Source organism: Epinephelus moara, chromosome 17 (genome assembly GCF_006386435.1).
Source record: "Epinephelus moara isolate mb chromosome 17, YSFRI_EMoa_1.0, whole genome shotgun sequence".
In the NCBI taxonomy this organism is placed as follows: domain Eukaryota; kingdom Metazoa; phylum Chordata; class Actinopteri; order Perciformes; family Serranidae; genus Epinephelus; species Epinephelus moara.
In genome coordinates, this window is record NC_065522.1 from 5,941,323 (window position 1) to 5,966,424 (window position 25,102).

Genomic DNA, 25,102 nt, shown 5'->3' on the forward strand with positions numbered 1-25,102 from the left:
CAGGATTTAGGGGGATATATTGGCAGAAATGGAATATCATATCATAAGTGTGTTTTCTTTGGGTGTAGAAGCACCGGAAGAATGAGAGATTTTTATCTACATTGGGAGGTGGTTCTCGTATATGGACATCACCATGTTGCATCACCATGGTTCTACCAGGGTTGCAACAGTATGCTGGTTCCAAGGTATACTGTGATTTAAGAGTTGATGTCTATCATACTGTGTACATCTGATTATCTACGATATTGAAAAGAAAATGCAACTGGGCAGAAAATCAAAACTTTATGTAAGATAAGACTTTATGTGATACTGTGAAACCGTGATATTTTCTGAGACGGTAATTGTACCATGAAAATCTCATAAGGTTGCAACCCTAGTGTCTACAGTAGCCCAGATTGAACAAACCAAGCACTGGCTATAGATAGGGCCATTCACGTTTTCACGTCAGCCACCATTGTTAGGAGCCTCTTTGTGTAGAGCTAGGTTGGGGAATACACTTATATTATTTTCATTCAGTGTTTTTACTGGTTTAAATCACAGCAATCCTCACCACCATATGCTACTAAATCCCCTTGAATCCTCCACACACACTCCTTGAAAACAAGATGGTTCATCCTAAGGCATTTACAGTATTCTACAGTAGTTTATGGCAAGAGACAAATAATAATTTGATCCTGTTTGAATTGTGCCATGAATTACTTAAATGTTTGTCAATTTAGAAGATAATTTTGCAAGTCAAGACAATTGTGCGTAAGACAGAGCTAAGTTGCTTAGCTAGCTAGCTGGTGTTGGTGACATGTCATGGGAGAAGAGAGATGCAGTTCACTGAGGCATGTCACACAGAACTAAATGGTACTACAACAATGTGCGACTTTCTTGACTCACAAAATGATCTTTTGAATTGACAAACATCATGGCACAATTCTACTCTATTCAATTATACTCTCACCAGTCACCACTGTATGTGTTTTATACAAAATAAGGTCCCATGGGGGAGACCAGAAGGGGAGGGACTTTGCCTCTTTATAAAATGTTTCTAAATACCACCTCTGTGTCAAAAGAGATAGAAACAAAAACTAACAAAGCCATAAATCAAATCTCATTGTGGGACATGATGAAAAAACTACATGACTAAGTACAAGGATGATTATTAGAATAATGACCTGGGGAGTCCAACCAGCCTCTCAGAGATAAACAAAAGCATTAAGCAAAGTTACTATTAAAGCAACTCATAAGAAAGACAAATGCTGCTTTCAAACAGATAATGAAAACACAAAAGAAGAGCTGTTAGTCAAGGATGCCATCTGAGCCCTGCTTAATTCAACATTTATATTAATGAGCTGGCATCAACAAGTCTGCAGCCATCTGCATCACCTGGGGTCATAGGGGACCAAGACGAAGAAGACTTTTATATGCAGACAACCTTGTCATTGTGTCCCCAACAGCACAAGGACTGCAGCACAGTCTGTGTGGAGAAAACTGCACAGATTGGGGATTATCAATAAATGCAGACAAGTAGAGCTTTCATTTCACTCTTTAAAAGATGCACACACACACACACACACACACACACACACGCATACACACCATCAATTAATGCTACTTTGCCTGACTATAAACACATCTTGGTGGTTATACATTGCCTTAAGTAGCACTGAGAGATTGTCAAGCCAGAAAAAAATAATAGATTATAGGATTATGAAAATATTTTATTTAATTGGTGAAGTTAAATATTTTCATTTTTCTCAGCCTTAGTGCAACCTGTCACAGAGCACATGGGGTGCACAACCATGAATCACCAGAATAAATGTCGGCATTGTACATTTCTGCAACTCAATGTTACATTTGTACAGTAATAATGGCTGATACCTTGAAACTTTGCGTTTCAGTGTATCTGTTTTATTGTACGCACACTGTGGTAACGTTAGGGATGCACCGATCTGATATCTGGATCGAATTTCGGCCCGATATCATCAAAATAGAGGGATCGGGTATCGGAAAATGCAACCGATACCTGAGGCAATCCTTTCCCTTTAAATCTATTGCAACGCGAGCTACGTCATACGTCACGGAGCGAAGGAGAGAAACTGCTGTGTGGAGGTATTTCACACTATTTCAACTGCTGTTGCCCAATTGTTTATTTTTGTTAAAAATAAATAGTTCATCATTGCATTCATCTGTTTCATTTATCTTAGGAAAGAACTGTGTAGTCATCAATGCCTGATGCCTCTAGTCTTTTCTGTTCTACATGTAAAGGTATATAGCTTTTTACGTCAACAATGGTATCGGATCAGTATCAGGTATCAGCTGATATTCAAAGCCACAGCATCGGGATTGGTATTGACACTGAAAAAGCTGGATCGGTGCATCTCCAGTTAACGTGAGGTTAGGTTTAGGCACAGAAGGAGGCACAGCAATGTGTCAGTAAAAAAACCAAACAAAAAAACACGCTTTTCGTGGTGCTGTCCCGGCAGAAAACAGCAATGTCTTGATAAAAAAATAACTGCTTTTGGTGGCATTATGACAGGAGGAAACACACTAATGGGTCTGTAGAAAACAAACACTTTTTTGTGGTGCTATTCCAACAGGAAACGCAGAGATATCGTCAGAAAAAAACAAGTGCTTTTTGTGCCACTGTTCGGCAGGAAATGCAGTGAAAGATCTGTGAAAAACAGCAGCTCTATCACAATCTCAGCTGGAAAACCTGGCAATGTCTCAATAGGGGGGGGGAAAAATCACTTTCAGTGGGACTATTCGGCAGGAAACGCAGCAGTCGGTCAGTAAAACTACCGCTTGTTAATACTCTCAACCCGATGGAAACACAGTGATGAATCTGGGCTGCAGAAGTGGTCTGCAGTGGTCTGGAGCTTGACAGGTGTCTCGCCTAGGTGACACGGTATCCAACATTCCCTCCACCTTCCGATGAAAAAGTCAGCTCATATACTGTCACATTAGAAACACTTACATAAGTATGAAATCAATAAATGTAATCAGTCATTTGCAGAAAATTACAATGCCAACATTTTCTTCTGGAGACTAGGCAGGGATGCACAATGGCTCACAATTTGCTCACAGTTACTTACCATGCATTGCAGATGTCATCTGAATGTGTGATTATGATTCTCGGTTGTCACACCAACTCATCAACCAACACTCTTAATACTGCCTGCTCACATGGCCATGGCCTCGCCTTAGCTAAAAACAGTCATGGCCTTTGGCACTGGTTTAGTCAGGCAGTTGAAGCATGATGTTCCCAGTTTGATTCCTTTTCATGGTGGGTCTCTTTTTTGAAGTGTGGAGTTCAATAGTCCATTAGGGTCTATTAGGGTTTTTCTATGGGCCCAGATCAGCCTTGCCTTGCTGCTGTGGTCGTGCTTGATAGCAGGGCTGACCATGGCCAACCCATGACGGCCTCTGCTGTGTCCCTGGTGACTAAACTGTCTGTGCTGGAGACAAGAGAAAAAGCTCTGTTATTAAAGCTCTCTCTGTGCTCAGCTCCCTGTAGCTTCTACCTGAATCTCTGTGGTTTGGAGTTTAGTTTCACACACTGTGTTCTAGAGGTGGGGGGGGAAATCGATACAGTATAGTACGGCGATATTTTTGAGCACAATATGGTAACATCACACAGTGTCAAGTACTGTTTCAAATAAATAAAATATATATAAATATTTCTAAGCTCTGCGTTGCATCCCTGAGGAGAAGATGGCAGTGTAGACACAGCATAAGAATATTCCTGTCACCCACTGTTGAATAGTAGAAAAACCCGACAGCACTCACTAGTAAGTATAATACTTTTAATGTAGTGGATTACACAGCAGCAGTCAAACGGACGCATTTGCTGTCGGGCTTTTCTTCTTTGCTGTGATTTTATGGACCGGCACCCAATTACTCTTTGAGACTTTTGAGTGAGCACGCCAAGTCTGCTGATTACCCACTGTTGAATGCCTTCTATCTCTGGGAGCTTGCTTTTGACCATATCAGATGGTCTTCATCAACATTTTTTTTATTTGTTTTGATAATATTTTTGTGGCATAACCTAAAAACTGTATTCTGCCACAGGAACATAGGGATGGCGCTAAATTATTCTGATAAAATAGCTTTGTGAAACTAATAGCTTTGTCAGTGTTGTGAGAAGTCCTACAAAGGCACTGCAGGGTGAATAATAATATATAAAGTCTGATGGGGCGACCTAATGGACTTCAAAATTAGTTTTGGGGTTATAAAAAAAAATATTTAGAAAATATGGCTTCTTCTAAACCCATTTTGAAAAGCATTGCTTTACTTCTTCTTTCCCGCACAATCCCTAAGGCCCAAACAAAGGACACAGCAGGAAAAGACAAACTGTCCTCTCCCCACAACTGTAATCTGCAGCTCTAAAGCGCACCATAAAATCCTGTCAGCCGTCATCGTGACATAAAGTGTTCTGAAACCTCAGCTGCACTGAAAAGCACAGGATCACTTCCAAAATGTTGAAGGAAAGGCAAAGTATTCAGCTAAAGGACGAGCATAAACGGTAAGAGCTAGAGAAGGCGTGACTACATTCATCCTGAGGCTCTTGTGCCCTCCAAACATGTTTAATCCGGTCTAACCATGATCTGATTTTGTTTCTGTTTCTAAACAACAAGAAATGGAAGCATTATTACAAGATCAATCACACACTGAAAACATGGAGCGACAACCCGAGACATGTCACCTTGTCCACATCAGTCATTATTTCACTGTAAAGTTGCCGTATGAAAAGAAATGATGCCCTGACACAGCTTTATTTACATGCTTATACATGTTTCGTGCTTCTCTTTGTGTGATTATTGACTGGCCTTGAGGAGAGCAACTTCCTTTGGAGCAATTACTGATAAATTGTCACTTCACTATAGGGGATTTCAGAGCTCTTTCAGAGTGAAGTGTGCGCTCAGTTTGTGTTGTGGTAAAGCCACATGAAAGGATTTATTAAAGAACGTGGGCCAGTGCAAAACAGCAAAGTGATTGAACAGTCATCATGACTTCTTTAAGTGGGAAATATCTCAAAAAATGCTTCACCTATATCAGTAGTTCCTCAATTTAGTCTAAATTGTTGACGTCGAACACATCTTCTCCAACACACTGTGCTTTCAGCCCAGTCGCTAGAAAAAAATGTTGGGATTGTACATTCTGCAAACCATGAATACTTTACATTTATATGTTTCATACGGATCTTTTTAATGTTCCTGGTCAGCGCCATCCGGAGGTGGAGGGTATGTTGAAAGCATGTCACCTAGGTGAGACACCTGCCAAACAGCAGACCACTGTTTGAAACTAACAAACATAACCGGCTGTATTTTTGTTCCAAACCAACACATTCTCATTACGACTCTGTCACATATCAATGTTTAAAATCACGTAGGAAAGAAGCAAGCACTCTCAAAATAAATCCCCTCGAAAGGTGCACGGCCAAAAACGGCCAAAAACACAGACGTTTCGAGGTACTGCCACCCAAGTTGGTTTATTAAATTTAGTAGTTGCATTTAGGAAAAAAGAAAGGGTTTGGCTTTACAATCTTAAGGGAAGTGAACACATGCCTCCTGGGTGAAAGTCACAAGTAACTTTTGTTCTTGTCCTGCCATGTATCATGCCGCCGTGAGAGGGCAGCTTTTTCCTCGGTGTCTGCTGCCAGAAGTCACTGCCCAAGTGCTGGTTTTCAACAACTTGGGACCGGGTTGTCTAAGCAGCTTCTTAGGCGACAAACGTGGGTGATTTTTAGTGACCTGTTGTGGGGATAGTGACATGAAAAGTGGTTGTTTATTTAGCAAGACATCGGGTTGTTTTTCCCATGTGGGACAGTGGCCAGACAACCAGGTATGGTAAGCCAAATGATGATCTTTTTCTGACTATAACCAAGTGGTTTTTGTGCCAAAACCTGACCACACATTAACCACAGCATTGTTTAAATGTAGGGAAATGTAAAGAAATTTAGCATTTTCATGCTTCTGCAACAGAATAATTTGCAAATGTAGAATACCTTGCCTTATTAATAATAATAATAATAATAATAATAATAATAATAATAAGCAATATGTGACGAGTTGGGAGTGAGAATGTGTTGAAGCTGTACCAGCTGATCATTTAACACGACCCTCTTCTCTTCAGCTCCGGTCCATGATGTCATCTCCGCGTAACCGAGACTGTGCGGCCATAGGCCACTATCAGAGCCAAGTTTTACTTTTAGTGACAGTTTTTAAAATGTCCTATTGGCACCAATTAATCAGCCAAACTGATAAATCAGGCGACCCCTAATGAATAGCTCAAACTCAGGTAATTCTACAGTTGGATTGCTCTAAATTATATCTGTATGATTCTCAAAGAATGATCAGTTTTTCGAGTACAAAGTTAGACGCTGACTGCTTCAGATCTAGTTTATCTGGATAAAAAACATGTCTTTTTTTAACAGAAGACTTGTCTTCAGTCTTGATGTATTCTATTGAATGTTGCATGTTGCTATGTGTGAAAAATTAGAGCCTGCAATTAATAACTCTTGAGAGACTATGGTTCACAGTTTAGATTTACTTTAATGATACAGCATGTACATTAGGGTGCAAGTGGTGATTTTCAGTTTACACTTAAAGAGTAAATTTATCTGAGGTCAACACAGCTTTGCATGTGTCTCAGCTTATCACTGCTGGAACCTAGTTTTACACCACTGGTTGCATGAACCATTTCAGGGTTTGTGGTTAACCTCATCCTTGCTGAGGCAGTGTCACACTTTAACCAGACTGACGCATCTGCTGTGTTTCAGAGAAGTGAGACATCACTCCAAAGCACCAAAGCAGAGATATTAAAGATGTTGTTTTAACACATGCTGGAGAGGGCGTTGACACTTCCTGCAACTCAGCATCAAGGTAGATTCAAAGACAGCAGCAACTCAACAGCAAGTGGAGTCGGTTTGAGACTAGAGGAAGGAACAACATCTTTCAGCTTTCAGTTCTCACTTCCTTTGTGCCTTAGCAGCACGAATGCATGGTTCACTGGCAACATCAGTTCTTGTATCAGACTTGTGTTTTCATTCTTTGTTCTTCTAAATCTGTTCTGAAAGATACGTGTAGCAGATATCAAAGCTAATGCTGTCTTTGTTTTTGGATGTGACTGGGAGCTTGGGGTGCTCGTGATTTGGTTGACATTTGTTGAAATTATGATGAGCTTTAGAGGTTCTCCTACCCCCAGTCTTCATAGTCAACTAGATTAACAACATCCTGACACCAGCCCTGTTCCTTTAAATTGTCAAAATGCTAGCTTATTGGACAGATAGACTTCTTCAAGACAATATGATTTTTTAGTCACACACTTAGAGATTTTGCAAAGACTGGTGATCTTGCAGGGTCACTATTTGCAAGACTCAACTAGATTTCTTTTGAGATTATTTCCCATTTTGCTCCTGGTGGAAAATATTACACCAAACTCCCTTTAAGAAATATGACATATTAACAATTCCTTACAAGGTGCAACAACATGTAACTCTAGAAACACAAGATAAAAGGCGTCGTGTGTTGACAGTATATTTGTCAATTCAACATCAATACAATCCATAAAGATAAACTGTATTTACATACAAACAAAACCATTTTGGACGAGAGGGTGGAGATCACCCTAACGTTAGCTGCTAGCTTGGTTAGACAGCATCTACCTGTCTCTCAAAGCAGCCATGCCCTTAATTATGTGTAACTCTTAGCAGTATTAACATTTAAACTGGTGAGGTATTGAAAAATGCAATTGAAAACTAAAAATATTAAACATGTTTGATTTTGTTGGAATGTCGAAACAAGAAAAGCCTGACTTAAGACAGCTCGGACTGACCTTTATGACCACCTTACATCAAATGATCGAGATCATGGGCATGTGCACCAATTGAGGCAATGAAGGAAGGACACCAAATGTCGATGAGATACATTTATATTGCCAGGACAAAATCAGTCAGTGATATTAAGTTATGGTTGCAGCAGCTGTCAGGCTTTTTGGCAAACTATGTACCTCCATAATCCCCTCAGAAATTCTAAGCTTTTTTTATAAGACGAGAGGAAACAGAGAGGCAGATAGAAGTCAGTACTTCTCAAGATTTTCTTTAGGTTACAGACAGTGTGACGAAAGAGTCAATGCAGGGTTTCAAGTTGTTTTTTTAGAATGTGTTTTTGTTGATTTTGAAATGTGTGACTTGCAAGTTTTTGTTGGTTGGAGTTGTGTCAGATTTTCTGGTTGAGGTGAACCACTGTGCAATGTTTAGGCCAAAAGTGAGAGTCACTCCACCCTTTGGTGTTTTTTTTTTTTTTACAGTATTTTCAGGTTGTCCTCAGCCCTCAGTTTTCATACAAAGGTCATACAGTTTTTTAATATCAACAAGTGTGAGGTGTTTGCATCTGTGCATCTTTACCAGGTAACTAAGCACTGAACAACAGGATGTCTCAGCAGTCATGAAGTGTCTCTTGAATATGAACACCTGCATGTTTCAGCTGGAGTGCCTGCTGCGGGACAAATAAGCCACATCTGGCTTATTTGTTGTTTTCCATTCATCTAATGAGTTATAATAAGGTATTCAGCACATGTCCTGCCTGTTCTCTCTCTCTGCCAGTTTTCTTCATCTGTGGTTTCTCCGTTCTCTCCTCTCACTTTGCAACAGTTTACTGGTGTCATGACTGGGAAGAAACTAACTTTTCTCACTATCTCATGATAAATCTTTTGCTAGAAAGTAATTATTTGTGTAACGGTAGAAGAGATTAAAAAAGCTCCGTTTCTTTTTACACTTTCAAAATCTCCTTGTGAGGTTCCATCTCTATACCAAGGGTCAAAATAGTGTCATATCTGTAATGCACCTTGGTTTCCAGTCCACTTTGTAGCTTAGTTTATTAGCTGTGTAGCCTGGGCTCTGAGGCAGATGATCTTCTTTATCTGTGGCGGTCATTAGCAAACAAACAATTCCCTTATTCCCCTACAGCAGTAAGCCACCCGAACTAACCCCAGAGAGTTCAACTTTGTGAGGATAGACAATCTCCTTCCTCAAGATGCCTCAGAGAAAATAGGTTTCAAATACCAGTTGACCACCTCAAGACTGCAGAAGGGTTACTGATGTCTGACTTCTACAGTAACTAAAACCATCCCTTTACACCATGGCAGCTCTCAACTTGAAATATGGACAACCTTGGACAGCCCCTTAGCTTGAATTTAGGTCTGTTACAAAAATTACATTTCCAACTAATCTAACGATATATGGACATGACCTTGATCATTCTGCTGACCTTGATATTGGCCATTGTTTATGTACTTGTTTGTTTACATAAAAATATTACCAACATTTTTGTCAACATGATGCCAGAATAAACAGCAAGGTTTACCTGATCATATTAAGACTTGGCCGCCCTTCTTTTGGCTCCCTATTCTCGACTAGTTGAGCGAATCTCAAGAAAAATAAAACAACAGTATAAAGACGACACAGTGTAGCTTACTGGTAGCCTGCAGCTGCACTTTTGCAGTGAAAGGGGCACGGTCCTGATAGTTGTCAGCTTGCCAACCCATGGAATTGAGCCAAAACGTCAGTCATTTGTAGTTTTACCCTCCCAACAACTTCATCCTTCACTCTGTAAATCCACCAGCAAACCATCCTGCTCCCAGGCCATCCATATTTAGTAGCTGACTGCAGTACACAGGCCAGGTTATGGAGGTAACGACGGTGTTTCTCTGAGCTTTGCTAAGCTTGTCTATAAAGAAAAAGGTCCAGTGGTGCTCAGGGAACGGTCAGCGCTGCCTGTACTATAGACTTAGATTTTTCAGCATCTGCAGAGCAATGTTGCAGATGTTTTATCACTCTGTAGTAGCCAGCGTCATCTTCCACACTGTAGTGTGCTGGGGCAGCAGGATGGGGCAGTTGGACTCAATAAGCTCATCAGGAAAGCTGGTTCTGTCATTGGTGTGGCACTGGAGTCTTTGGTGGAGGTGTCAGAGAGGAGGATGCTCAGAAAACTACTCAGTATTCTGTACAACACCTCTCATCCCCTGCATGCCACTTGGGAATCATATCAGAGCACACTCAGCTGTAGACTGAGACCACCGAGGAGCACAACAGAACACTACAGGGGATCTTTTCAACCAGTGGCCATTAAACTGTATACTGGGCAGCTGTGGCTCAGAGGTAAAGCAGGTCATCCACCAATCGGAAGATCAGTGGTTTGATCCCTAGCTCCTCCAGTCTGCATGTCGAAGCATCCTTGAGCAAGATACTGAACCCCAAATTGCTTCTGATGATGCTTCCATCGGTGTGTGAGTGTGTTAAAAACTGAGTAGCCGGTGGCACCTTGCATGGTAGCCTCGGCCACCGACTATATGAATGTGTGTGTAAATGGCTGAATGTGACTCGTAGTGTAAAAAGCACTTGAGTGGTTGGATGACTATACAAATGCAGGTCCATTTACCATTTACCATTTACCAACTCCTCCTGTAGGGGGAGAGCTGAAACAAAGGACACTGACAACAATATTTACCTATATTAGGTGCACTCTTACTTTATATGATGTACATTACTACTTTTTAATATCGTGTTGTTAATATTGTATGTTTTCTCAACATCATGTGCAACAATACTCTTCAATATCATCACTGTCAGTGTAGCGAAATATCATTTTCTTAAAGTCATGTGCAATACTACTTCTTATTGTTATATCATATCATATACAATATAACGTAGATTATCAGGCACATTTTAGTTCATTTTTAGAAACACTTGCACTTCTCTCACTCTCTCTTATCTTGTATATTTTGCCAGATATTTAATATTCTATTGTTTTTGAAATTGGGCCAAATGAGTGACCCTAAGCGGGGAAATCCACTGGTTGTTCTGGTTGTTACTGGTTGTGAACGTTAAATTGTTGTTACTTAGTGTTACTGTTGTTGAAGCATGCTCTGGCACAAGAATTTCCTTTGGGATAAATACGTGTCTGTTGAATTGAATTGAATGGAATTGAATTTAATTTATTTGAATTTAATTGAATTGAAGGTAAGGGAATGCTTCAAAAAAGTGAGGAAGACTTATTACCTAAAAAAGGCATAAATGATTCAGGTCCAGGCACTCAAGATGGTTTGAAAAATATAAGGGGGTGTAGTACACTACTACTGGCCAAAGTTTGTACCAAGTCTCAAACTGAGTAATTTTGGGCTCATCCAACAAAATGGTTATCATGACAGACCTAGCTGAACTCATGGATGAGCGTAACATTCTAGCACCAGAGCCCTCAGGATGTTTGCCCTCTGTTGCGTGCTTCTTAGTGAGCATGTTGGAACAACTTGGAAGAAAAGGCAAAGTTGAACTAGAGTGTGGCTGGCATGTTTCCCGCCTGTTAGGAAAGCCTCCCACAATTTGCACCCACTCACACCAGGACAAAGAGGCCCTGGCCTTTCTGGAGCGCATAAAAATAAGAGTGGACGTAAAGGTGGCCACCGATGTGCTTCCTTCTCTTACTTGTCTAGCCTAAGGGACCAAGGAGGGTCAGGGTTAAAAGCAGCAGCGTTTAGTGTTTAAGTTCAAAAACGTAGGTAGTGCAAGCTATGTCAAGAAGTTGGAACGAGCTGAGACACAGCTGAGCTGAGAAGCCGATTCTTCAGTTGCTTCACTTTAGTTGTTGCGTGTCACTGTAATTGTCCCAACTGTCTCAAAGGGATGACACTCGTGATGTGATTGGCTGAGAGTGTATTTATTAATCACCACACCCTCACATCTATATTAACCTACTCAAGCTCTTTTGCACTTTTTGCTGCTGCATGTACATGACCAACTGTACAATAGCAGCTGTGCTTAAAGACACCCACACAGTTGGCGTGTCAAAGACCTACCACTTGGCGTCTGTTGTTTCTCTTAAAACAAGGCCCTATACTGTGAGGAGAGATGAACATTGCAGCTGCTTTTTCAATACTTCCTGTTCTTTCAGTTCGTCCAAGGTCTCTCCCTCCCACTCTTTCTCTGTATGTTGACATTTAAAAGCAAATGCTTTCACTCTAAAAAATGATTCAAATGTCAGTGGTGTCATGTCTATATGTTTTTCATAGTATCCCTGACCAGCTTTGTGTGTGTGTTGTGAGAGACTATCACCAGGTATTTTTTTGTCCTGGAAGTCTGGATTGCAGCAAACAGCATTGTTTTTTTAGTTTGTGTACTCTGTGTGCACTCTGCTGCCTTCTGCACAAATTTATGATTAAGCTCTTGAATGTATGTTAACCTTACAAGGTATGCTGTTTTATTCAGTTTAAAGGTGCCTTGTTAAGATACGGCCTGGGATAACATCATGGAAATGTCATGGAAATACTTGAAATGGACTCAAACTCTAACCATAAACCCAAACCCTAACCCTAACCCTCTTTCTGATTAATATGGGAACAGCCTTGTTAGAGGAAGCCCCCAATCTGAACCCAAATGCTAATTAATGTTATAAAAACAGGTAGACAGTGCCATCTAGGGGCCATTTAGTGTATGGTGGATGGGTCAAACAAACATGGATTTACCACCAGAAGACTTTCGCTGGTGTTTGATGTGAAACCAAAAGTCACTGTAGTCCCGTGACTTTACAGACGCTACATAACTACGCAATGTACTTTATGTTACTACTAAGATTATGTCACTGACATCCCTTACATTGTTATTTCACCCAAAACAATAATTTTTCCTAAACTTAAAGGCGCTGTATGTAAGAATGTGGCCAAAATGGTTACTGCACTCAAATTCAAAATACTGCCGCGAGTCGTGTCCACCCCCCCTCCCCTACAGATTTGAGGTTGCTGGACAGCGGCAAGCTGGAGACTGATTTGTTTGCCCACGGGCGGCTGCTGTGGCAGGGCCGCGTCACCGCGTCCTTGATCTTTGGTTTTCCAGCGGATCATTCGAGCAAGTCTGGCTTCTCTGCTGCTAACGCTGCTGCCAGGATACAGCGGAGGAGGAGCCGGCTGCCAATGCTATGTACCAGGACACTGCTAATGCTGCTGCCAGGATACAGCTGAGGAGGAGCCGGCTGCTAATGCTATGTACCGGGACACTGCTAATGCTGCTTACCGTGCTGCTGTAGCTCAGTCGTAACTGTAACTGATGTTGAGACTCTACTGACTGCGTGACTGGTAGACGGCGGTGGGCGGCGCAACAGGCCAAAACACAAATTCAAAACATAAACATGATTTGCGGACTGTAAAAATGTTTTTTAAATGCAAATATTCTGGCTGTACTATTGTTGTCGGTGAGATCAGTATGTTATATGAACATTATTCCTTAGTCTCTGTGACATATTAGGAGGATTTTACGACTATTTGCTTTAGATTTCTTACATATAGCTCCTTTAACCAAATATTTTGTTGTTGCTAACTAAATGTAACCAAGTGTGTTTCTTTCCCTAAACCTATCCAAACTGCTAGCATTTCACAACAAAACTGCGTCTGTTCTTAATAGACTTTGCATTGCCATTTTGTTTTACATGCACAGTTAAGTCAAGCTACAGTTATAGCTCGACGAGGCCTTTTATTTGAACTACTGCCCCAGTGTACAAGCACGGGAGGGGAATCGATGTATTGACCGAAGTATGTCCCACTCTGCTACAATAGTGGCCATATGCCCCCTTTCAGCTTGTTAGTATTGGACCTTTTTCTGGTTGACCTATTGCGTCACAGACCAAACAATCAACAAACAAGTTAGCTACGGTTATCTAGCGACAAACTGGTACCATGATGGACAACTTTACAGCTCTGTACATTTTATCCTTCCAGAAAATGCACAGCTCTGAATGTAGATTTTGCGATGTTGTTGCCAGCTTCTTCATCTGTTATGCACTGAATGCTATTTGACTTCTGGGTCAAAGTCTGGGGCGGAAACTGTGAAACATTGGCAGAGCGCCTAGGCCAGTGTGGGTCCGATTGACATGCAGGAGTAATTCCACTCCCAAGCGCATTACTGTATGTGGGTGTGTTAGTCCGACTTTGAGAAACTTGATTTAGTGCGATTTCAGTCAGACTAATGTGTTGACATGTATTTTAAAAGTCCGGTTTTAGTCAGACCAACACAATAAACGATAAACTCTTGTGTGTTGACCCCAACTGAGTGTTGGGGTCAAAACATAAAACTTAACTTTCTAAGCTCAGCCTGGCTTATTAATGGTGTCTGAGGTACTGCAGAGGCAGGGTCAGACATGACTTGACAGGGGAATTAGGTTTGAAGGGAAATTAGCAGATTTGAAGAAAATAATGACATGCATCAGGTTAATTTTGCAGTCATTATTATTTTGACACATGTACCAGTGGTTTTGGTAAGAACCAAAACAATGAGCAAATAAAGTTCTTCATCTGATGGGGTGTCAAGTAGAGTGTGGGAACATGAACTCATACTTTTTCATGTTTTCTCTTTAATAGGAGATTTGTGTAATTAAAAAATTCCACAACCATTTCTGCCCAAGGACCTAAACACATAATGTATGATTATACACTATGAAATATGAATAACTCCAGAAATCCTTCATCACAAAGCTGAAAATAAAGCCTCTCTTGGTTCCTGAAAAGCGGCCATTGTAGAAACACAAGGTTTTCACCTGACAGCAGTGATAATTGATGGTTCCTGGAGCCTGATCTCTGTTGTCAGCCATGAATGTTTAACTGATCGTCACGTACATTTATCAGTGAACCAGAAAATGTAGCCTGATCCCTGGAATATCACCATGGATACTATCAAAGACACATCCCCTTTCTCCATCCTTTAAATCCATTCTCTATGGAGCTATAAAGAGCATCAGTGTGCAACCACACATCAGGAAGGCAGAGGGTCTGGCTGGAGGAGGCAAAAGTCAGCACATATTCTCTCCTGGACAAAGACACCTTTCAAGCTCCAGTAGCAATTTCTTTTATCTTTAACAACAGCATGACTGACCCTCTGAAAGCTTCATCCGAGAGCCACTGAGCCTCAAGCACTTACTGTATTTAATATTCAACATGTGATAGTTCCATTCAGCAACTCAGTACAATAATGAAGAGCTTTACTTCAATGGAGCCATTCACCGACTCTGGTATTCCCTGTTTTCCCAGCAGCCCTCAAGCATGACTGAATAAGACTTTCTCAGACAGCTGACGATTTTAGTCTTCAGCTATTAGTCATTTTCATGTGATGAGTTTGTTTAGACAGCTATAACACTGGTTGTGTTTAGCTGTATTTGCTCATGAAGTCTGTTTATCTCACATTTCAAATGGACAAAGAAGAGGTCTGTGTGTTGTTGACTGTTGACATTTGGGTCTGCCTGAGGTAAATCTGTAAGGTGTGTGGTGTTCCAGGGACTCTGCCAGTTACAAATGAGAACACAGTAAGTAAACACCCACAGGCAATGACTTTTAATATGGCAAGTGATACTCATCAGCATGTAGTGCTAAAGAAAAAAAGCTTCTTTTTTTTTAAACAACCTGATCTTATTTTTGTATTTTTGGCTGTGATCACTACTTGGAATGGTACCAGCTTCATTGCTGAAGAGATGTATTCACAACTTCTTCTTTTATAAATACTGTTTACTGCTTTTGATTACCATACAACAAAAAGAAAAGAGAGTGCTGCAGGAATGAGTCCTAAAACCCAGAAATTTGTGAGCATTTTAGCACTCCCAGTTCCCTCGTCTCAAAGTCAGTGGCTTTTTTTGAATGGGTTTTTGGTTAGACACATGAATTAAGGTCTGCAGTGAATGCAAGCTGAAAAGACCTTCACATTTTGTTCCATATGTCAGTAAATAGCCCACTCATGCTTTTTGAAGCTTTTAGGTGTCTTAAAAAATGCAGCAGCTAACTAGTTGCTTAATGAGACTACAGAATGTCATCGTGCTGAACACGGTTTTACTGCTGTAGTGGTGACATTGAGGTATTGTGGCTGTGCAAGCTACTATGACATTACCAATTGGTTGATGAGTTAGGCAATCTGTCCATCGCCATCTTGGTTCTTTGGATTTAGAAGTGACCATATTTGGACAAGAGAGTGGAGCTGTTGCGGAGCGACCCTGTCACTCAAAGTGGCCCCACCCTTGTTTTTTTTAGCCACTGAGCTCCTTAGCAGTGTGCTAACTGGCTAGCTTGAATCCATCCTGTCGGTCATCCTTCTTCGCTTTTAGATAGATAACTTTATTTATTCCCGAAGGGAAATTAAAATTCTTGATTTTTGGAATGACAAATACAGATTATCGTCACCTGCTGGGATGGAGAGATCTTATTTCCCCTTACACAGTTGCAGAACGTACATGCTAGTTGGCTATTGGCTGGAGTCTTTGCAGTGTGTTCAAGTGCAACTTTTTGGTCAAGACACAGGCGACATGAGGCGACGCAGCAGTCTTTGACCTTTGTCACCACCAGTGCTTCGACTTTCTTTCTTTTATATTGGTGTGCTTGGGCCTTAAGAGCTGTAGCAACAAAGCCTCAGAGTTTATTTAATGGAGCAATTGTCTTTTTTATTTGCAGGAAGAGGACTGTGTTATGTTTTAGTTCACAAGTTACATAGTCATGTTTTCAGTTTCTCTGTAGGCAGACTTGCCAACCTTCACTGGTTCCAGTTTCTCAGATATATGGATTGTCTCCTCTTTATATTTTATGTCAGCTGTAGAGAACAGTTTGAGGACCTCATCTCAGGCCCTAAAATTTGTTAACAGATATTTGTTTTTACCATTTTCTGACATTTTATAGATGAAATGAATAACTGATTAATCAAAGCCTAACCAGACCTTAACCTTAAATGTGCCTGTAGTTATTGTTCTTGTTGAAAAACAGTATATTTTTGAAGGATCACACACAAACATCATCTGATCTCCATGTGGGGGATTTCTGCAGCAACATCTTTGTAGCACGAGTTCTGAGAAACAGCCTCCCTGTTGGTTTTTCACATACCTCTGACACTAACATCGCTCCTTTTACTCATCATACCTCTATGCCTTGTACTTGCTTCTCTTCTCCCCTTGTGGTTTCTCCTATAGCTTGTTTAACCAAGATATAGGAGCTTTGCTAACCAATCAGAGAAAAGATCATAGGTATAAAAACAGTTAATCCACACACACACACACACACACACACACACACACACACACACACACAACACACACACACACACACACACACACACACACACACACACACACGTGTCTGTGTCCAGCTGTTTATCTCTGCCTGCTCATTAGAGCAAATTTTATCAGCACACCAAAGCCAGGCTGCCTGTCTGCTTTCCCTCTGCCGCGAAAAGAGCCCATTACTTTTCTTCTTGGAAGTAGCACAGCGGTTTGACCCCAGCTACACTGTGTGGCTTTGCAGCTGATGCTCTGAGGGAGAGAAAAAGGCTGGGTGTGTTTGTGTAATTATTCAGTATCAGGGCTGCTGATGAGTTGTTCCACATCCACTGGCACTTTTTTAATGAGCATTCATGGTAGACGATAGTGCTTAACCCAGTATGTGGCAGAGCGAGATCTGCACACTTCCTCCCTTATAAAGGTGGGGGTTTGTATCCAGAACAGAAAACGAAGAAGAATCAACCACAATTATATAACAAGGTTGGTGAACTTCATTTAAATCACAAAATCGTCACATTTCTTGTAAAGTAGTTACTATATCTAGGCAGACCTAACCACAAATGTTAGTGAGTCTGCAACCGCTCACTTTATTCTCGGTTTCCAAGGGGTATTATCAACGGACATTATCAAAATGCCTGTGGACAAAATTGGATAGATCTACAATCAATCAACCTCAAGGGCTGAAAAAAGGAAGCCAATGTAGAAGTGCCAAAAACTGCAGTTCCTCTAATCTTCAATTGAGGCTGGTTCCATTTGTGAGTCAGTCCCCATAGACCTCCATGTCAAATTGCCCTTCTGGTTCCAAAAATCCAAGATGGCGACAGCCAAAATGCCTGCAATAATGGAAGTCACCAAACCAATAGGTGGCTACGTCCATTATTTTTATACAATCTGGTGTAAACTCACTCTCTAGACAGAGACACTGAAATACTGATCAGAGTATAAAAACTCTTTATCCCAATTAAAGGCCTCAGTATTCTTCAAACAAGGTGCATATCTGATAATCTAACAGCATCAATCTTTCTGTTTTCAGTCTTTACACAACTACGTTCATCAGCCAAGTGCAACATTATGTATGCCTTTTGGGAGAGACAGTCTCAAAGTATGTGCCTATATCTGTCCGATTCTTTGGGCAGAGACAACAAAGAATTGTTGTGGGCAGTTGTAGCAGTTGTGATGACATTATAGCCACTGGCGAAAGTGATGAGATCCGGGTTATACAGGGACACAACACAAGTGGTCACACATGGTGTAAATCAACCATCAGGTTAATCAGGTTTATTTGGAAGGGAAAATGGAGGCAAACTGTAAATTGATTATATACACTGTTTCAAACATCCATCACGATATGCAGACTTCCTAGTTCTTCTTTGCCCGACTGTACTTGCCATACTCATTTCCTGTGCACTGAGGAGGTATCTGCGTCATTGTTGTGTAGTCTCTCTTGGAGTTATCTTCAAATAAATTTAATAAAAGGATCTTGCAAAACTATGCTTGTTTACAACCTTTCATTAGACCTGTGTTTAGTGATGTTGCCATGTTGCAAATACTGAAACGTACTTTTCCTGTAGGACTGTGGTGTCACCAACATTAATGAGCCAACCAACATTATTGTTATTTTGAGACCATATCATGACCCTGATTTAAGGATAATATGATAGCATAAAAATAAAACTACTTCCTTTCAAAGAGAAATTAACTTTTAATTCTTAAGAATATCAGACATTGGAATGGAAATATGTAAGATGTTTTTCATGTTTTTAACAACTATTAATACAAAAGTTATATATAAATAAAGTTATAGCACCTTTTTAGGAGTAGCCCAAAATTACACAGATACAGATACACTTCATACAAAAGTTGGCTAACAAAATCAAAACCAAGTGATGGCTCTTGCAACACCATAGTTACCTCCATGATGCGGCTGGCGTGCTGCAGTCAGCTCAGAGGGAAGGACGGCCTGAAAGCTTTCCAGAATGGAGGATAAAGTTGTTGGAGGGTTAAACTACTAACTGACTTTTTGGCTCATTGCCAGGGTTTGGCAGGCTAACTACTATCAGGACTTTGCCTTAAGTGCAGCTGCAGGCTACCGGTAAGCTATATTGTGTTATCTTTAAAGTGTTGTTTCATTTTTCTAAAGACTCATGCAAGTAGGCAGGGGTTGAGAGGGAGAAAAGGGAGAATTGCTGTGCCCAAGTCTCATAATGGATGGGAAAAACCCTGCTGTTTATTCTGGCATCATGTTGGCTAAATTGACAGTGACATGCAAACACAACGGTACAGTACAAGGTCAGCAAAATGATTGAGGTCATATCTGTATATCATACACTCACACCCTCAGAACCTTTCAAATTGGTAATGGTTAAACCTGCCTGACAGCTTCAATCAAGCTTTGGCCACTATTGCAGACTTCTACACTGATTACACACACTGATCAATGCCTGTTGTGTTTGTTCAGGCACCCTAAAGGTCATTTATCATTGACAGATAGGTGATCACTGTTGGTGAACATTTCACCAATGTTTGCTGAGCTTCAAGGTTTCCACAGTTAATCACACTCTTTTTTAATTAAGCCATAGGAGATATTTGACTGTAATCTTGACTTCATCCTTAGCGCTTGAAAGACAGTCACCTGCAATGAAAAGCAATCAGCTTTTTCTTTTCTATCCCTTTGATGAAAATGCTGTGTAAATACTGTGCTGAATAAGATGGAGTGAATTTCACACACTGCCGTCTGTGCACGAGCTTCAATCGAATTAAAGTTAGAGGACTGCCACGTAAGACAGTCTTTTTATATAGCAGAGCAAATCGTCTGCAGTAAAAGGGGTGAGAAAGCTGGATTATGTTCCATTACGATCCCCCTCAATGAATAATACAATAGGGCCCCAAGGACCAAATGGAGATTGGGCTCATCTTTTCATGTCCGTCTTCCATTTGCCCATTTGTGCATAGGGATCTGCTGCCAGAGTGTGTCTCCTGCCTGGTCAGTAATTCAGCCACACACAGAGGCTGAATGAGGCCACGCGTCCTCATGGTAACACTCATCCATACAGCTGTAACACTGATGCGTCCATCCAGGGATGTCTTGGCATTTGACAACCAACTCCTGCGTCCCCAGACATGACAAATGTCACCTTTTCTTCTTGCTGGCTAAAATGGAGCCAATGCATTTTTGTTGTATGGTGACCTTTTAGAAGACATCAAACAATATTCTCTTTTCTATTTCTTATGCACTCTGCTAGTCGTCTTTCAGCAGAGCAGTAGCAAAAGTGCAGATAAAAAAAAGTTTGGTTGCACCAGATAAGAATTTGCATGAGATGAGTCACTAACAGATGAATCAAATTTGATACAATCGCAACAAAGGCATTGGGATATTTTTTTCATTCTTTGTCTGTCTTTTTTTGTTATCAATGCCCAACTCCATCAACATGAAAGACTCCGGTCCTGCTGATCCAACATTTAATTTGGAGGAGATTATGCTTTTTGCAATCAAGCTTGGCAATATCAGAAATTCATACAGGGATGTCAGCATGCAAAGAAAGAAGCTATGAATATCATTGAAGCTTTGTCTGACTTTGCACTTTCTTCAAAGCAGAGACTCAGTGGGCAAGTGTAGTATGAGATAGAATGAGGTCGTACACATCAGGCAGTTACTGACATTACTCTGAGCCTGCATGGTGATGGTGAAGGATTTTCCGCTCTCTGTCAGACATCTTCATAGAGATTGCATGTTGTCTGTTTTTTGGACATGGTAACAAATGTTCCTGAGCCCAGGTGGCTGTAGTTGTTTGTCAATCATGAAATCCCTTAGTTGAATCAAGTGTGCACACAGAGCCACTGAGGCAAAAGAGAGGTGAAAGTGTTATATACATTTGTGTTTCTGTGTTTTGTGGGTTAACCAATAGCTAACATTGTAATTGTAGATATCACATAAAATTTTATGAAGCGGTAAATTGACTACATCAACACTAATTAAGTCATATTCGTTTGAGTTTGACGATATTATTATGAAGGAGGTGCGGATGTTTCCAATTGCCTCTCTATCGGTTCTGCTAAATTTGTGCAAAATTTAGGCTCTTATGTCTATTTTCAAAGTGTTTGTGGTGCTTTTTGTGGTTGACTTTGGATGTTGACAGCGTGTGGCTGTGAGTCACTCATCGGGATAACAAAATCAACTCACCAGTGTGTAAACTCTCCTTCTGCCGACTTCTAGCTAGCTAGCTAGCTAGCTAGCTGCTACCTAGCCAGGTAGAGACAAACAGGCCAGGTTCAAACATAAATATCAGTAAACATCATGGAGAAGATGGGCACCAGCTGAGCTAGCATCCCATTAGTCATTGTACAGGGATTGGAAAATAAACTGGATGTCCTCTGTGCTGCATCAGTGTCCAATGGGATATCAGAATCTGATACTGAACTGTCCTTTGATTCAGTGAAACTTGGCTAAATCCTGGAAAGCGCCATTCAACCAGAAAGGTCCTTTTCTATATGTTGATCTGATGGAGCAGAGGACTCTGGCAAGAGAAGGACAGGATAGGTGTGTGCTTCACAGTGAATGAGGACTGGTGTGACAGTCAGAATGTGAGGTGCTGTCCTGTTCCTGCTGTGGATCATTGCTATACACTGTTCAGAGGCAATTTATTTATTGAGTTCTACTGCATTTTATATTGGAAATGGTTACATCATATCTTAAAATGTTACACAGTTGGAAGTTGCAAAGAAGGATTGAATTCATAAGCGCCAGTAATCTGAGATATGTATTCAGAAACATACCAAGTTATAACGGACCTGTCTGATGTGTGTAGCCATTCGTAGGTGATTTAATGAAGCTAAACAGTGAACAGAATGTGTGATGTCACCACCAGAGGTGTGGACTCGAGTCACATGACTTGGACTCAAGTCAGACACACAAGGAGCTAAGATGAACTGGCACTGAGAGAAAACAAGACACAAAATTCTCTGGTGAGGGGAAGGATAACGAGATACAGGTGAGGCTAATCAGGGCGGGACCAACAAACACACAGGTGAGGTCATCAAAAGGGAGGGAAAACACACAGGGGCAGGAAGTAAAGTGATCTGAAATGAGTGGAGATGTGAGTTTCAAAGTAAAACAGGAAACAACATAAATGAATTAAATAAAAAAAAACATGACCTAAGAGCTGTGCCATGCTGTGGTCAACAAAAAACTAATTGCTGTATGTAAAATGTGCCGGTTGAAAAATACACAGCAACTTCCAACTTCCTGCTTCCACCTTTGTTGTCATTTGAAGTTGCACAGAGAATAGTAAGCCAAAGCTAACATTAACATAGTTTAAGGAGGTAGTGATGTGACTCAGGACTTGCCTGTCTTGGCTTGGGACTCGACTTTGGACTTGAGAGCAAAGACTTCAGACTTACTTGTGACTTGCAAAGCAATGACTTGGTCCCACCTCTGGTCACTGTGCTCTGATGCGGCATTTCTCCAATTAGAGGCTGCAGGTTTATCAACATATGTGTCCTGCTGTCTTCAGACGGCTGCAGGGATTTAATGAACTGAAGGAGAAACTTTTCATTCAATATAAAGCAGCTGTGGACAACAGATGGTGGGAGAATGACTCATTTGTAGAGGAAAAGCATATTTACAGATATCAGCGCAGACAGCTTTACCTTTTAGTTTGCTCTTGTTGGTAAAATCAGCAGACAGCAGCAGAGTGAAGTTGCAGAAACAGACGTGGTTCTGAGATTTCCATTCTCAGCGCAACATCAAAGATCCAATTTTCACCAAAATACCAACAGCTCTCTTTGCACTGCCTCATCTGAATGAACCTCCCATCTGTTTGTTGCTCTCCTCCCACCTGTGCATCGGGCACTCTGTGCTTGGCACCAAAATACCACAGAGACAGGCAAAGACAATTTCAAGGTCAGGAAAATACCAAACTGTGAGAGAGCCGCTCACCTTGCTTATTTTTGCTATCTCTAATTGTGGGATCAGACTATCATATTTTTTCCTATCGAGATGTGCACTGTGTCATATCAGGCAGTTATGGAGTCACAAATTCTTGTCGTGACTTGGCTAAGAGACAGACTACATGTTGGACCCTCTCTATGGACAACATAGCCATGCTGACATATGTGCCTGCTGGAGTCTGTAAAAATAAACTAAGATTAGACTTACAGTTTAAATTTGCCCCCATTACTCTCTGGGATTCACTCATGGATGGATATTCCAGTAAATTTATATTGCACTCCAGTAAAACTGGGGATTCATAAGTGTTAAATGCTGAGAAAGAGGCCCTGATATCCGGCTTTTAGCAGCGTTTGCTGGATCCTACATTTACCATGATGCAGTCAGTCGCATCTTTTCACTAGGCTCTCCCTGACTGATAAATGAAGCCACCAAGGCCAAGTCAAGAGCACTCCTAATAATATCACTAGAGGTAATCAAATTAAGTGATGTCAAAGTGGTTATTGGAAAACACTTGTCAACTCCCTAATCACAGATTCAGGGTTGACCAGGCCTCTCTGGTTGGGTTTCACTCCCTCTAAAGAGGCAACATGCTTGAATGTGTCTCCCCATAGAAGGCAATACTTCTCTGCTCTGATCAAATTAAGAGTAAATGTCAAACTCACCTTTAAGTGATTATTTTGGAATATTTATCTTGATATGACGCACTATATAGGGGTTAAATATAAAATGTCTAGTGGTAACAAGTGTGAAGAAGTGCACCCATTTCAGATATTATCAGTTGATTGAATTGCCATTTGAGTGGTTAGAGACTCCCGTTAGAATGGGCCTGCTACACCTGCTCGTAGGTTCAGAATAGAGGTCAACTGATACTAGATTTTTAAAGGCCAATACAATAACGATAATTTAACTAACCGCTAACTTCCCGTTTTTTTGTTTGTTTGGTTTTTATCTGTCTGTGTGTCCTTGTGTGCCCTCTCTAAATTCTGTTTTTTTTTTTTTTGCAATCCTGTCTAAGCAGCACAGGCAGAACTCTCCATAAGTTCATTTTTCTACCCTCAGCAGCAGATTGTGGATTTTTGAGTCGCGTGGTGGATGACTGATCAATTGATCCGATCAGGGTTGATCAGATCAAATTGATGGAAAATTTTAGACACAGAGTAATTAACGGTTAAGTTTTACTTTCAGTGTGCCTGATGTTCTGTTGCTCCGTCTGTGCCCGGAGTATGAAGCAATAGTAACAAACGGTATATATACAGTGCTCCTAATGAACAGTTCAGCTCCAAAATTGAAAATCAATCAAGCAATCAAAATGTTTGTGGCGGCAGATGTTTTTATCGTGGCAGGCTGCCTCAAATGAATTAATGTGTGGGAAGCTCTACTCAATAATTTGTCTGGTAATACACAGTATGTTTTTGACCATCAGGCCTTTGTCAGTGCAGACTGATATCCTACACTGTAAAACAATGGATCTATTCACATATCCTACAACCATACAGGAGATGCAGCAGCACAGGTTTGCTTCCTTTAGTGACGCATAAATTATGAAGCTCTTAATTTACAGTGATGAAGCCCAGATGGCTAATAACATTTTGTGTATTGCCAGACAAATGATCAAGCAATGTTTTTTTGAACATTTGCGACCCCTCTTCTTAGGATGGTTATATTACAGCATGTTGTTTATATAATATCCTTTTAACTACTCTTAAAATTCATACAAAGAGGTGAACCACTCAGCCTTGACGTTTACACGTGTTTCATGCTCCTTGCAGTTGCACGGTGTGGACGGCATGCAAAGTCCCTGCAAACATCTGGGCGTTCATACCTATTGCAATCAAAGCATTCAGAGCAGCTCCAAGAACAACACATTCTCACACCGACCTTGTCACATATGCCAGATACCTGGGGTGCTTGGGTTGTTGACGTTCTGGGATGCCATGTCAACTTCAGCCTGTAACATGCATTGTCTGTTTTAGAAATTGACTTCTGTTTTTTTTTTTTTTTACAGAAAATATACAGTTTGCATACAGTCTGCTTTAAAACAAAATGCACTGTGTTGGTACAACACTGCAAATCAACGTTTTTTTATCTTTAACAACCA

General features: G+C 40.8%; 1 protein-coding gene across 1 annotated transcript in view; it reads left to right on the plus strand.

Moving 5' to 3' along the window:
* The window catches only part of adam19a (ADAM metallopeptidase domain 19a), a 283,587-nt gene that overhangs the window by 146,669 nt on the left and 111,816 nt on the right, over positions 1–25,102 (plus strand). The gene's annotated exons all lie outside the window — the stretch shown is intronic.